Source organism: Saccoglossus kowalevskii, chromosome 3 (assembly GCF_978046115.1).
Source record: "Saccoglossus kowalevskii chromosome 3, keSacKowa6.1, whole genome shotgun sequence".
In the NCBI taxonomy this organism is placed as follows: domain Eukaryota; kingdom Metazoa; phylum Hemichordata; class Enteropneusta; family Harrimaniidae; genus Saccoglossus; species Saccoglossus kowalevskii.
Genome location: NC_140643.1, coordinates 25,686,682 through 25,700,738, shown reverse-complemented (window position 1 = coordinate 25,700,738; position 14,057 = coordinate 25,686,682).

The following is a 14,057-nucleotide window of genomic DNA, read 5'->3' as shown; positions in this document are numbered from 1 at the left end:
CATCACGTTTTGTACAAAAACTAGACCTATCATGACGTCACGGTGGTGGTGTTTAGCTTGCCGGTGGTGTATTCGTCATTTCGATGTAACAGAAACTCTCCGCTCATCGATTGTTCGACGAGAATGGTGTATCATCCAGCATAATCAGAGCCGAAGTGAACCTAACGACGAAATATTATGGAAGGAAATATATCTTCTATGTCACCAAGGCGTTGAAATAAATCATATTCTGATGCATAAAAACGTCAACTTCAATATAGAATTCACAATAGCTCCGTGAATGATGAATGAGAAGTGTAATATAGTCTCACAACTAATGTTACACACATTTCTGCTCTGATTTCCGGGTAGCGTATGTAATATTCACCACGCGTCTAAGCAATAATTGGATAATTTTGGTTTCCATTAAATTGGGCGTTTGATCGCAGTCGGTACTTTCATGACCATTTTACCATGGGATTTGCCAACCGTAACCACTTGCGGGCATGTTATCGCAAGGTATCATGGTTATCACGTAATAGTTTCTGTTACTGAGTACTATTATCATTCACACTCAGTGTTAATACGATTACATACTAGGACCTTGGGGGAAATAAACTAGCAGTACGAACAATATTGAAATAGACATCCTCCACGCTCCCCGAGCGTAGCCAGTGCACCATAACGGCTCAATACGATGATGATTACTTTTATGACGTGCATAGACTCAAGACAACTTACAAGTATAATATTTCTTTATCCAAATTTCGTAATTTTTACCGGGGTCAAAATAAGAGTGGGTTTCCGAGAGTCGACCGAAGATCCAGTGTGCGGAAAGTACAAATAATAACTCGTATGAAGTGTCAGTTATACCAATCTGATTAAATACCGATATAGGTATAAGTTCCAATATCTATTTTGTTTTATTTTATTTATGTCTATTATATTTAATAGAAAAAATAACAAAAACCAAATTTTGAAATTAAAAAAAGTCAGCCTACACCTACTTTGGATTTAACTCATATTACCGTCGTTTCAGACTCATTGAGCGTAACTTGATTATAATTTCCACTTAGTCTTATGTTTGTCTCCAATAACGACTCAAGCAGGTACCGACTGTGACACGTCATATTGGCGAGGTCAAAGGTTATCGATGAAAGCAGGATTACGACGTACTTAATTGCATTCCACTGAATTCCAGAGACCTGTACAAATATGGGTACGTGGTGTAATAACCGAGTGTCGATTTCCTTTCAGGTTGCCATGTTACTGTGCGCACGCTCGCTACAAGCACGTACTTGGAGCAGTTCGCCCCTTTAATTTTCCACAAATTGAATAAACATCCTTAGATATATTAGCCCCTCACGGTAATTAATAATGTACGTTCAATAATAATAATTATAAAATACAATTATCGATTCATTATGTGTGTAAATGAGCCATATTTTTTTATTTTACGAACGTTTCGTAAACTTTCAAATGCAGCCTAGATTCAAAACGATATAAACTCGATATACTAGATAATAGTACCGATAAATAAAATATTCGGACAGAACTGAAGCTAGTATAGTTAAATGTCTAACTAAATTATCGGCACTGTCTCGTACGTAGCCGCGTATCGACCCCGAGTCACTAGGTTCCATACAGCCTTGAACAGCAGCCAGTAAAGGTATTGTGCTATGACTATTATCTTTGCTCTACATCGTCTACAAGTCACATACAGACACATATGAATAAAGACAGACACAGCGTGGTGATGAGAATAACTGATATGAGACTGTGCATACATTGACATATACACACATCGCATATTGGTTGCATAACTATAATCACTATTGAATATGTTGTTTCGAGGATTTAGAAAATATGCACATATTCGGGGTGTTAAGAAAAAATGTGCGACCAAGCAAAGTAAAGAATCAGTTATATATGAAGGAGGCCATTTTGAATGTTATGACGATTTACCAGTCCATTACAAATAAAGTTGACCTACCCTGCATGTGGTAGAATTCCACTATACAAACTACGTACCTCTGAAGGTAACTTTTGAACCCGACTTTGTTTCTATGTTTTTCACTCACACACCTAAGTTTGGCTGTTCAATTACTAATATTCTCGGGATTCTTGTTCGTTTTGATAAAATACTGTTTGCCCCCCCCCCCCGCCACCGCCACCGCCTAGTTCATCATGTGTGAGTACATTTCGGAATACTCAACATTTACCACAAATAGGTCATTATTATCGACCCTGGTTATAACTTTGTCTGTCGAAGTTCAGAATTAAATGTCGATGACTCGTCGCTGTTTCCACGAAGGTCGGTGATAATCAAGAATAATCTCATTTATCCAACTGGGCAACGGATGTACGTGTTTTTTCGCGCCTTGTGTGACACTTATATCTTTGTTGTGTTCCCCAGAGAATGACCACACAAATATAGCGGTATCACGTCGCAAGTGGAGTTTGTGGTTATACCGATACCGATACACTGTAATAGTTACCATTAAAGCTAACAAAGAACCATTTTTTGAAATAAATATTCATGCAAACATTCTCACTATCTTTCCCTGAGTTACTTTGTATGGACAACTACAATTCATGTTTGAAGCAATCCGGAGTATATGTTAATCGCAGTTAATCGTCACATGTTACGTACTCGGCTTATTGCTCGATGGTGTAGTTTTCACCTCTTGGCAGCATTAACACAACGTTGTACCGCTCTTAGGTCAGAATGTTTGCTTAACTATGATCGATGGGTTGATAAAGTTTAAATTAAGAAGTCCCGTTTCGGCCATAAAACACGGTTCCACTGGAAGTCGAACGAGTAGAATTTGCCAGGAAACACATGTTTTGAATTGAATGTTAGTACGAACAGTTGTTTTTATGACAGTTATGTAATAGATACATCAACCCATGGACTCGGAAGTACATCATCACCGACTTTTACCTTATCAATCCCTAGCAGTACTTCCATGATATCAATAAGGTCACGCATATTAAGCGTGATGTGGAGATTATTCTTGATCATGTTCGAAATTTAATTGTGGAATTTATTTTCATCAAAAGTTACTTACTTGAATTTGAAGAAGTGGTTCTGTATATCTAAAGTTATTTACGAGATTTTGTTTTCAATAAATTGTAAGCATGCTATTCTACAACGTAAATCGGAGAAATACTCTCACGTTTTTGAATTAAACACACTGCTCAAATTAAAAACACCCTGTTTAAATTAAAAACACGTGAATTTTATTTCAAAACACATGTTTTAAATAAAAACAGCAGTGTTTCAGTATTTGCTTCCGCGGTGGGGGAAAATTAAAGAAAAGTATCTCAAAATATAGCACATATAAAGGCACAAAAAGAAACTTTTCACCAAGTGTTTTATTGTCTTAAATACTATATCAATGTTTGTCTTGATATGCAGCCATATTTAGTCAAGATTAAAACAGAGAGTATATCAAATAATATTACACAAGATGAGTGGTTTGATTATTTTAGCAAGTTATTTAATCCAGAAATTACAACAGATGAAAGCATGGCAGACTTCCATTCATTGGTCCACGAATATGTTAATGAATTGAATTTTGATGACTTGGATGATATTAACTTGGACTGTAGTGATTTAAACTGTCATATATCTATGGCAGAAATAAGAAAACATTTAACAAAATTGAAAAATAATAAAACGCCTGGTCAGGATGGAATACCGGCAGAATTTTGGAAACACGCCCCACAGGATATATATGATTCGTTACATATTTTATTCAATAATGTTTTGAACAGGGGCTTATTTCCCATGGAATGGGCTTTAGGATTAATAACTCCAGTTTATAAGAAAGGATCTAAAGGTGAACCGGGAAATTATCGTAGTATTATGCTATTAAATACTATTAGTAAATTGTACATAAGTATTTTGGCAGATAGACTTTCGGCATGGATTGATAATTATTGTAAAATAGTTGAAGTACAGAGTGGCTTTCGGAAGGGAAGGAGTACCATGGATAATGTATTTATTCTGTCTACACTTATTGAAAAATATGTATTTCATTTAAAAAGCCGTTTATACTGTGCAGTTATAGACCACGAAAAAGCTTTTGACCGTGTTCATCATTATTCCCTGTTCTATAAATTAGCCAAGGCTGGTATAACAGGAAGACTATTATCCCTATTTTCAATGTATACACATGTTCAAGCTGCTGTCAAAACACCAATTGGGGTCACATAATTTTTCAAAATAAACGTAGGTTTGCAACAAGGGTCAGTTATATCACCACTATTATTCTGTTTTTATGTTAACGATATTGAAAATGCACTTTCACAAGGGGTTGAGACTGTTGTATATTCCAATACTTTGAAACTAATGTATTTACTTTATGCAGACGATCTCGCGCTTTTTAGCAGTTCTCCTATTGGTTTACAGCGTTTGTTAGATAGATTGGCTGATTATTGTTACAGTAGCAGACGGAGATTGAATGTAAATCTGAATAAATCTAAAATTATTGTATTTCGGAAGGGAGGGAGATTAAAACAAGTTGAGAAATGGTTTTGGAAAGGAGGAGAAATAGAAGTTGTCTCAAGATACAAATTATCTCGGTGTAATTTTCTGTAGTTCGGGTATATGGTACCAAGCACAACAACATATATTTGCAGATCAGGCAAGGAAAGCTTTATATTCTCTACAAAGTATGCTTTATAAATTTGGGGGACTACAACCAAGTATTGCATTTAAAGTTTTTGATTGTAAAATTCTCCCAGTTCTCTTGTATGGCAGCGCAATTTGGGGAGTCCATAAATGTAATGATATTGAAAAAAATCACCATTAATTTTGTAAATTTATTCTGGGGGTAAACTTGAAAGCCACAAATTGTGCTGTCAGGGGGGAGCTAGGTAGACACCAAATACATACATTTATTAACATTGAAATAATTCGTTTTTGGTTGAAATGTATAAAAGTAGATCCCCAGAAACTGTTAGTGATTGTTATCAATACCAGTATACTCGGGCAAACCAGGGATTAAATTGCTGGGCACTGTACGTCAAAAACTTGTTAAATAAATATGGTTTTGGTGAAGTATGGGTAAAACAACAGGTGGCTAAGTATGACCTCTTTCTATATGAATTTAAACAACGAAGTTTTGATATTTCTGTGCAAGAATGGTTTACTAGCGTTGCAGGGTATCCCAAAATGCGTACATACTGTAAATTTAAATGTAATATGACCTGTGACAAGTATTTAGAATGTATTTCAAATGTTACTTGTAGAAGGGCACTGTCTTGTTTTAGAATTTCTACACATGACCTAAATATTGAGACTGGGAGAGGGACGGGCGTTCCACTGGAACTGAGGTTTTGTCCATTTTGTTGTAATCAAATTGAAAATGAATATCACATGCTTCTAATTTGCCTACAATATGCCAATTTCAGGCTAAATATATTTTACACTTTTATTTTTCTCCACCAACAGAATGGAAATTTATTTCGTTAATTAAGTATTTCAAATACATTAGTAAATCTAGGCAAGTTTATTTTCTTTTCATTACAGAAACGCCGAAAACTTATGGAATGACTGTGGGATGGTTTATTTATTTATTTATTTTTAAGAATATTTAATATTGTACATGTATAGTACTGAATAAAGATATATATATGTCAAGATTAGGATTGCTAACAACTTGAGATAAATTACACAGATATTCGAACTGGTAAGACACAGTAATGATATATGCCATTGATCTACCCAGTCAACCACCTAAAAATATAGTCATGGTATATACCATTGATCCAACCAGTCAACAACCTAAAGATATAGTCATGATATATACCATTGATCTAACCAGTCAACCACCTAAAGATATAGTCATGATATATACCATTGATCCAACCAGTCAACCACCTAAAGATATAGTCCTGATATATAACATTGATCTAACCAGTCAACCACCTAAAGATATAGTCATGATATATACCATTGATCTAACCAGTCAACCACCTAAAGATATAGTCATGATATATATCATTGATCTAACCAGTCAACCACCTAAAGATAAAGTCATAATATATACCATTGATCTAACCAGTCAACCACCTAAAGATATAGTCATAATATATACCATTGATCTAACCAGTCAACCACCTAAAGATAAAGTCATAATATATACCATTGATCTAACCAGTCAACCACCTAAAGATATAGTCATAATATATACCATTGACCCAACCAGTCAACCACCTAAAGATATAGTCATAATATATACCATTGACCCAACCAGTCAACCACCTAAAGATATAGTCATAATATATACCATTGATCTAACCAGTCAACCACCTAAAGATATAGTCATGATATATACCATTGATCTAACCAGTCAACCACCTAAAGTTATAGTCATAATATATACCATTGATCTAACCAGTCAACCACCTAAAGATATAATCATAATATATACCATTGATCTAACCAGTCAACCACCTAAAGATATAGTCATAATATATACCATTGACCCAACCAGTCAACCACCTAAAGATACAGTCATAATATATACCATTGATCTAACCAGTCAACCACCTAAAGATATAGTCATGATATATACCATTGATCTAACAAGTCAACCACCTAAAGATATAGTCATAATATATACCATTGATCTAACCAGTCAACCACCTAAAGATAAAGTCATAATATATACCATTGATCTAACCAGTCAACCACCTAAAGATATAGTCATAATATATACCATTGATCTAACCAGTCAACCACCTAAAGATATCGTCAAGGTATATGCCATTGATCCAACCAGTCAACCACCTAAAGATATAGTCAAGGTATATGCCATTGATCCAACCAGTCAACCACCTAAAGATATCGTCAAGGTATATGCCATTGATCCAACCAGTCAACCACCTAAAGATATAGTCAAGGTATATGCCATTGATCCAACCAGTCAACCACCTAAAGATATAGTCATAATATATACCATTGATCTAACCAGTCAACCACCTAAAGATATCGTCAAGGTATATGCCATTGATCCAACCAGTCAACCACCTAAAGATATAGTCAAGGTATATGCCATTGATCCAACCAGTCAACCACCTAAAGATATAGTCAAGGTATATGCCATTGATCCAACCAGTCAACCACCTAAAGATATAGTCAAGGTATATGCCATTGATCCAACCGGTTAATCACACGAAGATAGAGTCATGATACAGCAAATGATCAGTCAGTCAACCACCTAAAGATACAATCCTGGTATATGCCAATGATCCAACCTGTTAATCACCTAAAGATACAGTCTTGATGCTCAGATACCGGTCAGAAAGTGGTTAGTTAGTTGTTTTTGTTCAAATTTCACTGAACAACGACTCATGGGCCAATATGTACTCTGGTATGAAGTTTTAAAGCTACACAGGTCAGATGCTTAGGTGTTAAATAGTGAATAGTCAGTGGCTAGTCAGTCGTCAGTTAGTTGGTGGTTAGATAGCGGTCAGTTGGTGGTTTATTAACGGTTTGGTTAATTAGTGGTTAGTTAGTGAGTGAAGGGAATGAATATTTGGTTGGTTGGTTGGTTGGTTGGCTGGCATCCACTACATGTTGTTGAAATTGTGTTTTTTTATATGGTATATTGTTTTTTGTTTTGTTTTTTGTTTCTTTTGCAGATTATCTCAAAACATTAGACCCGCAGTTCATATCTTATACAACGACCAGCCTAGAAGCAAAACAACTGTAGTACGTTCATATTAATATTGGCTAACCGTCGTGTTCGACCTCATCTGGCGTTTATTATTAGTGAAGGCTCGAGTCGATGGATGGACCAGACGTTGGCATAACAACAGTCCTTTCTCCGATGAACATCTCTAACTTAAATTATGGGGAGAATACCCACCCGCGACATGAATGTACTAAGTTTGGTTGTTCTGTCAATGTCCACAGTCCTCATAAATTGCGCATCTCTGGGTTGTGCAAATATCTCCGTATCGAGTGACTGATTGATTGATTGAGAACTTCGTCGGCCTGCCTGTCCAGTGAATTCTCTCGATTTGAAGATACTCTAAGTTTCGGAGCCGGAAAATGTGCTCCCTGATCTCGTAAAACGATAATAATATTTACTGCGTACTGTATCAACTGTGATGACGCCGGGACAACATTATTGGAATATACATATATAGTGTTACTTATCCGGTTGTATATTACATCACACTGACAATTTCTGTGCATGGCACGATTACATGTCGTATTATTTGCGTTTGCTATGAACCTTGTCGTCTGTAAACACATGGAGGTCAAATGCCACCTTTAAAAACTCGTAAAACATTGAGACTTATATACAGTACTTCGCACGTACACATTCGCCATGTTTGAATGCGTCAACAGACAAACGCAGAATGTTCGTATGTTTTAATAAATGTGAAAGGTGTCATTGTAAGAAATGGTTATTTACAAGTAAGTCGGTGAGTTCGGAAGACACAAAATTACTCTAACCGATATGGTTGCTATGGGCGACTATGGTCATCAACGTGTACATCCATTGCAGCTGGAAATTCGCAGTTTGGATTTAAATCCCGTTTCACTGTGGTGTAAATTACTAGTTTAGAAATAAAGCATCGCTTCATCATGTGGATGATTGCTATGATGAGAGACTAAAATCACTTTTATAATCGTTTCTCTAATAATTGACGAATATAAGTGAATTATTCACGCCATTACCCAGACCTTTCGTGCACTCACAGCAGTGAAATGAGCATATATCATTACATTGCAGCGTCTGACGATATAAGCTGATCTTTCAATTCACTGAATGTTATTTACGAAGCCTATTAAATTACATCGAGTTTTCAGTTTCAACATACGCAAATAAAAATGTCGGAATTAAAATGAAATAAATACAGATGCTTATTAAAGTTTTGCCCACGGCATTGCGATGGTGTCGTCGTTATTTCAGACCCTACGTGCAGACAACGCGAACATTACTCCGGGTTAATGACATACATCATGTAAAGGGACAATTATATTATGACCGTGCTCTCAAGAAAGGTGAACATGGAAATTACTTTTCATTTGATGAGGTGTCAAAATAGCCCCATCTTCGGTAGTCATGGAAATATACATGCCTGGGGTCATTGACCTATGTTCGTTGTTCCGCGCCTGAAAACATAATAGCGATGACTTATAGCAACACATTGCTTGGCTATGAACAAGCCTTGATGTCACGTTGATCGTGCGTGTCAAATTGCATGCCTATCACGCTGGGTTTCCGAGAACAGTGACCTGAAACGCGAGTGGTGCTTCTAAACCTAAATTATCTGGAACGTGGCATTTCATGGTCAACAGTCCCATAATGTTGGATTACTGTAAATCAATTACTTTCATTGACATTTAATTTCACTATTATGCTGTTTTGAATATATTCACTGTGTTTTTAGCCTGACATGTAGGCGTGAGTAGGCCCTCACCGGCCGAACGGCATCATACCTCACCTCACTGTGTTGGGTTTTGAGCACCGCAGAAGGGCGCAACTCACGCGACTTGGTCAGGCTACTGTGTTTTAAGTTCACGAATTTGTCATTGTAACGATGTGTCCTATTGTTGTTGTTTTTACATGTTAACGTAGATTTTAATTTAGTGATTTTTACTTATCAGCGAAATAAAAACCCAGTGAATAATTGCGGCATTCACAACATATGGCGTACTCGACTGCGTGTATATACATACAACTCACGCTTTATCTTTTTATTAGGCACATTTTATATTTCTGAATCTAATAGTCATATTTTTTATAAAATTTAATTTCAGAATGTTTATATTATATTGTGATTATTTGTGATACCACAGTGTTAGTGAAATATGTCGTTTCTGATATTATATTCAATTATTCAACGTGCCGGGGCTTTGATTAACACGAATACCGTGCCTCGATTATTTTCAGACGTTTTTTAGTTGTTTACTTTCTCAGATTATTTATCATAACTCAGGCGTACTCAAACATAGAGCAAATTAAAACATTGCTTAATCAAATTAAATATTGCGAAAACATCGATGTAAATCGAATTACTGCGTTTTAATAATCGTCCACGTTATGTCAAAGTCTACGTAATCTCATGCAAATTATACACCGTGACGTCAGACTTTCCACAAATCGAATCAGACATCATATTATGCGGTAAATGATCCGATTAATGCAATCAGGTAAATCCGATTTCGTAAACCAGTCATAAATCTGCTGATATTTTCTCACCACTGTGTATTGAATTATGAATCAAATTCTTAATATATCATCGAGAAATAGGTAGTCGAAAGTTGTCTTAACCCTGGCCGAATAAGCTAATAAATATTTTCATTCTACTGCCGTCAAAAATACAAACGATTTTTTTTTTCTTCGGCAAATTAAGATTCCGATATGAGTAGACAAACTTTAAATGCAGAATGATTTTACCAATTATCGATTTTATCAAAGCACGGCACTTTGCAGAGTCAATTTGAAACGATGCAGTTCGTTTATTCCGCTGTTACTGTGTTTGTTTTCCCGAAGTTTTTTAGATTGTGTCACTATTGTTTTGTCCCAACTGTGGTATGTACATGTACATACTATGTAAAACATATTATTGTTACTTTGGGCTAATATGTTGACATGAAAAATACTGTAGTCACTATATCCAGTGAAAATAGTTTCAGTGGTTATGTATGGAATGGCCAACATTCTGCAAATTTCAGAAATGATTGCCATATCCTGCACATGATGCTAACAATTATATTCACTAGTGAGGATAATGACTCAATTTATGTTTGAAATATTGTTTTATCTTAGTGTTCTGTGAAGCCAGTCCTGACAATCGCAGTTTTAGCAGAATATTGGACCCCTTAAAAAAAGACTTTTGTAGCGCACGATATATTGTTGTTGTTGCTCAATGCAATAATCAAGAAATCACGTTCTTGTCATTTATGTGCAAAATTTAACTGAATCGATTCACACGTTTCATTCAATAGATGGGTGACTGGCACTGAGAACGGCTCGATACGCTGCAGACTGACACGTCTGGATATTAATGAGGTTATTTAAAAACAATTTAAAACATTTAAAAGATGCTGCAGCACAAATAAAACCAATTTCACAACTTGAATTGTCCTCAGGAGTAGTTGAAATTACATTGTACAAAGGCATAATGGAGCCTTTGAAATTATTGATGTGTGCCATGTTTAATTCGCACGACATTTTAAAAGGAAATTAGTTATTGAATTCTCTAAAAGCTCGGGTGTGTGATTGACTCTTTATGTGCAAATGTCATCGACGATTAAGGCGTTCAGTGTTAACAATGGCATAGTTTATGGTGGAACACCGCTGATAACTTCAAATGATTCTGACGTCGTTTTTGTTAATTACATTAGTATGTATATTATAAAAAGATATTTTTTCTGCGTGACAGAAACATAATATTCAGCAAAAACATCATCTTTAAAATTTAGTCAGTTTCAGGATATTTTATATTCAGCAAAAACATCATCTTTAAAATTTAGTCAGTTTCAGGATATTTTATATTGTTTCAAATTAAATAGCATATGTCCTGAAATGTTATTCGGGACATGGTTTGAACAAATGACATACTTTTTCGATGTTGAGAAGTTAACGTGACATGTTTCTAATGATAGAATGTGTTTTGATTGCGGTCTAACTTAATACACTGTCATTTTATACATGATTTTCACATTGAAAACAAAAGTCTACGAAATGTTGACTAATACAATGTATTTAATGGGTAATATCACTATTATATGCGCTAAAATTGGATATGCGCATAAGTAAAAAAACTACGAGTTTTATGAGGCGGTGGAATTTTTTTATTGGCTCAGGGACAGGACATTATGATTTTTATTGGCTAGGGACACATTCATACAAACATACGCACATGATATGTATGAAGCGAGAACCCTGTCGACAAACAACAAACAAAATGGTGCATACCTAGTTAAAGAAGAAGCAATCATCTGATTCGACAAATGTAAATTATCCGCCCCTGGACGATAAAATGGTCCACCCGTACTAAATTGCCGGATGCGGGCATACTCACGGTGGTTGTTAATTCCCATAACAAATTATGCTGCGAATAAATAATTAATTTAAACGAGGAACGATCAATATATCAATTAATTTTTCGTCAGCGTAATTATGGTAATCAATACATCCCCAAAATAACTTGAAATTTCTCAGTTAACAAGCAGACTGCAGTCTCGGGAAGACACAGAACTATTTTGTATTCTTATGGCATTTTCCATTTAAAATAAAGGTTAAAAATGGAAAGAGTAAGAGAGATATGGAAGTACACTCTCATACGTCTACATTTTTTATTGGAAACTATGAATGCCTGCAGAAATGTAAACATGGCTTTATATTAATATTTGTGTTTTTAAATTATCTCCACTCTTGGATTAAATTTACCTCACATTTCTAACAAATACTGCTATATTATTGGGAGAGTATTTATCCATATTAACAATTCAATACATTTTACCGTCGAGCACATTTATTTAAAGCGCGGTAGTCGTCGCGCTGCGCATGTGCGACATTTGTGTTGATAAACATTGATTTTCCCACAATCCAATGCGCTCTTCAAATGGAAATATGAAAGTATGAGGTTTGACCTGAGCGCGACTTGCATTGATTACCGCCGGTGACTCCTTGATATCTTCGAATGACATGGAAATTACCTATAATGAAAGCTTGGAAACGTCCCAGTTCGTACTCGTTGATCTGCGCAACAGTCACCATCTTTGTTTATATGAGACCCATATATATCGCACATGCGCAGCGCGACGACTACCGCGCTTTAACGAATAAATAAATAAATCTGGGTCAGATAAATCAACGACAATGTAAAACGCATTTCCTAGTATATTTGCTTTATATAAATCTAGAAGCCATTATGTTCACAAATACTAAACTTTGTTGACACTTCCATAGATTCGTATTGATTTTTCAATGCAGGACAGTCTGAACAGGACAGATGGTGTACATTTATTTTTTTATTTTTGTTATGCACCAGATGTATCATTGATTCCCAATTCTGCTCATTGTTTTGTGGTGGAAGGGAGTGAATTCAAAGGATGGAATATCCTACACATTTTGATCCGACACGGTAGGTCAGATAATTGAATTAAGGTTTCATACTACTCAGTACATCAGGAGTTCCCGTAGCTGACAATGTAAACACTTGGAAATCGTGGACATTTTACACATTAAGCCAATTAGTTGCGTGGCAATTATTGAGATAATTAGTCACGTGACAATTTAAACAAAAAATTAAAAGAGTGGATAGTCTAGTTAATAATAACCAAATAATAAACAGTTAACATGAGTTGAAAGTCTAAAAAAGGGAGCAGCTTCAACCACACTGATATTGACAATATTAGAAGAGGTCACGTTGACCCAGCTGAACAGTTCAAAACATGTTAACATTTTCGTTAAAGGGCGGCGGTCGTCACGCTGCGCATACGCGACATTTGTGTTCGTGATAAACATTGATTTTCTCACAATACAATATGCTCTTCTTATATAAACCGCGAGAACGCGTTTCGACCTGCGTGCGACGTGCACTATTTACCGTTGATGACTCCTTTGATACCTTCCAATCACCAAAGAAATTACCTAGTTAAAGCTTGTTAACGTCTCAGTTTGTTGGTCTGCCCAAAAGTCAAAGTTGCCATTTTTGTTCATATGAGACCCATATCTCGCGCATGCGCAGTGCGACGATCACGCCCTTCAATGTTGTAATATCGTGTATAATAAGGATTGGTTATTCTGGTATAATCGTGTTAAAAATTGTTTGAAATACTCAGAGTGTGCCATGATCAAAAAGTCCTATGCGAAAAGCGTTTTTTTTTTTTTTTTTTTTAATTATGGCCCCGAGACGAGACATTTCAAATAAAATGGGAGATGAACGGAGCTTATCCATAGGAGGGAACACGATGAGCTAAATAATAAATACGTTCAAATCCCGAATTGCCATCAGCAATAGCACCTAATTAAAAATAAGAAATACGATTGGGTATTTGGTGGTGACGTACTGCAGTCATGGCGACGGGCTACTCT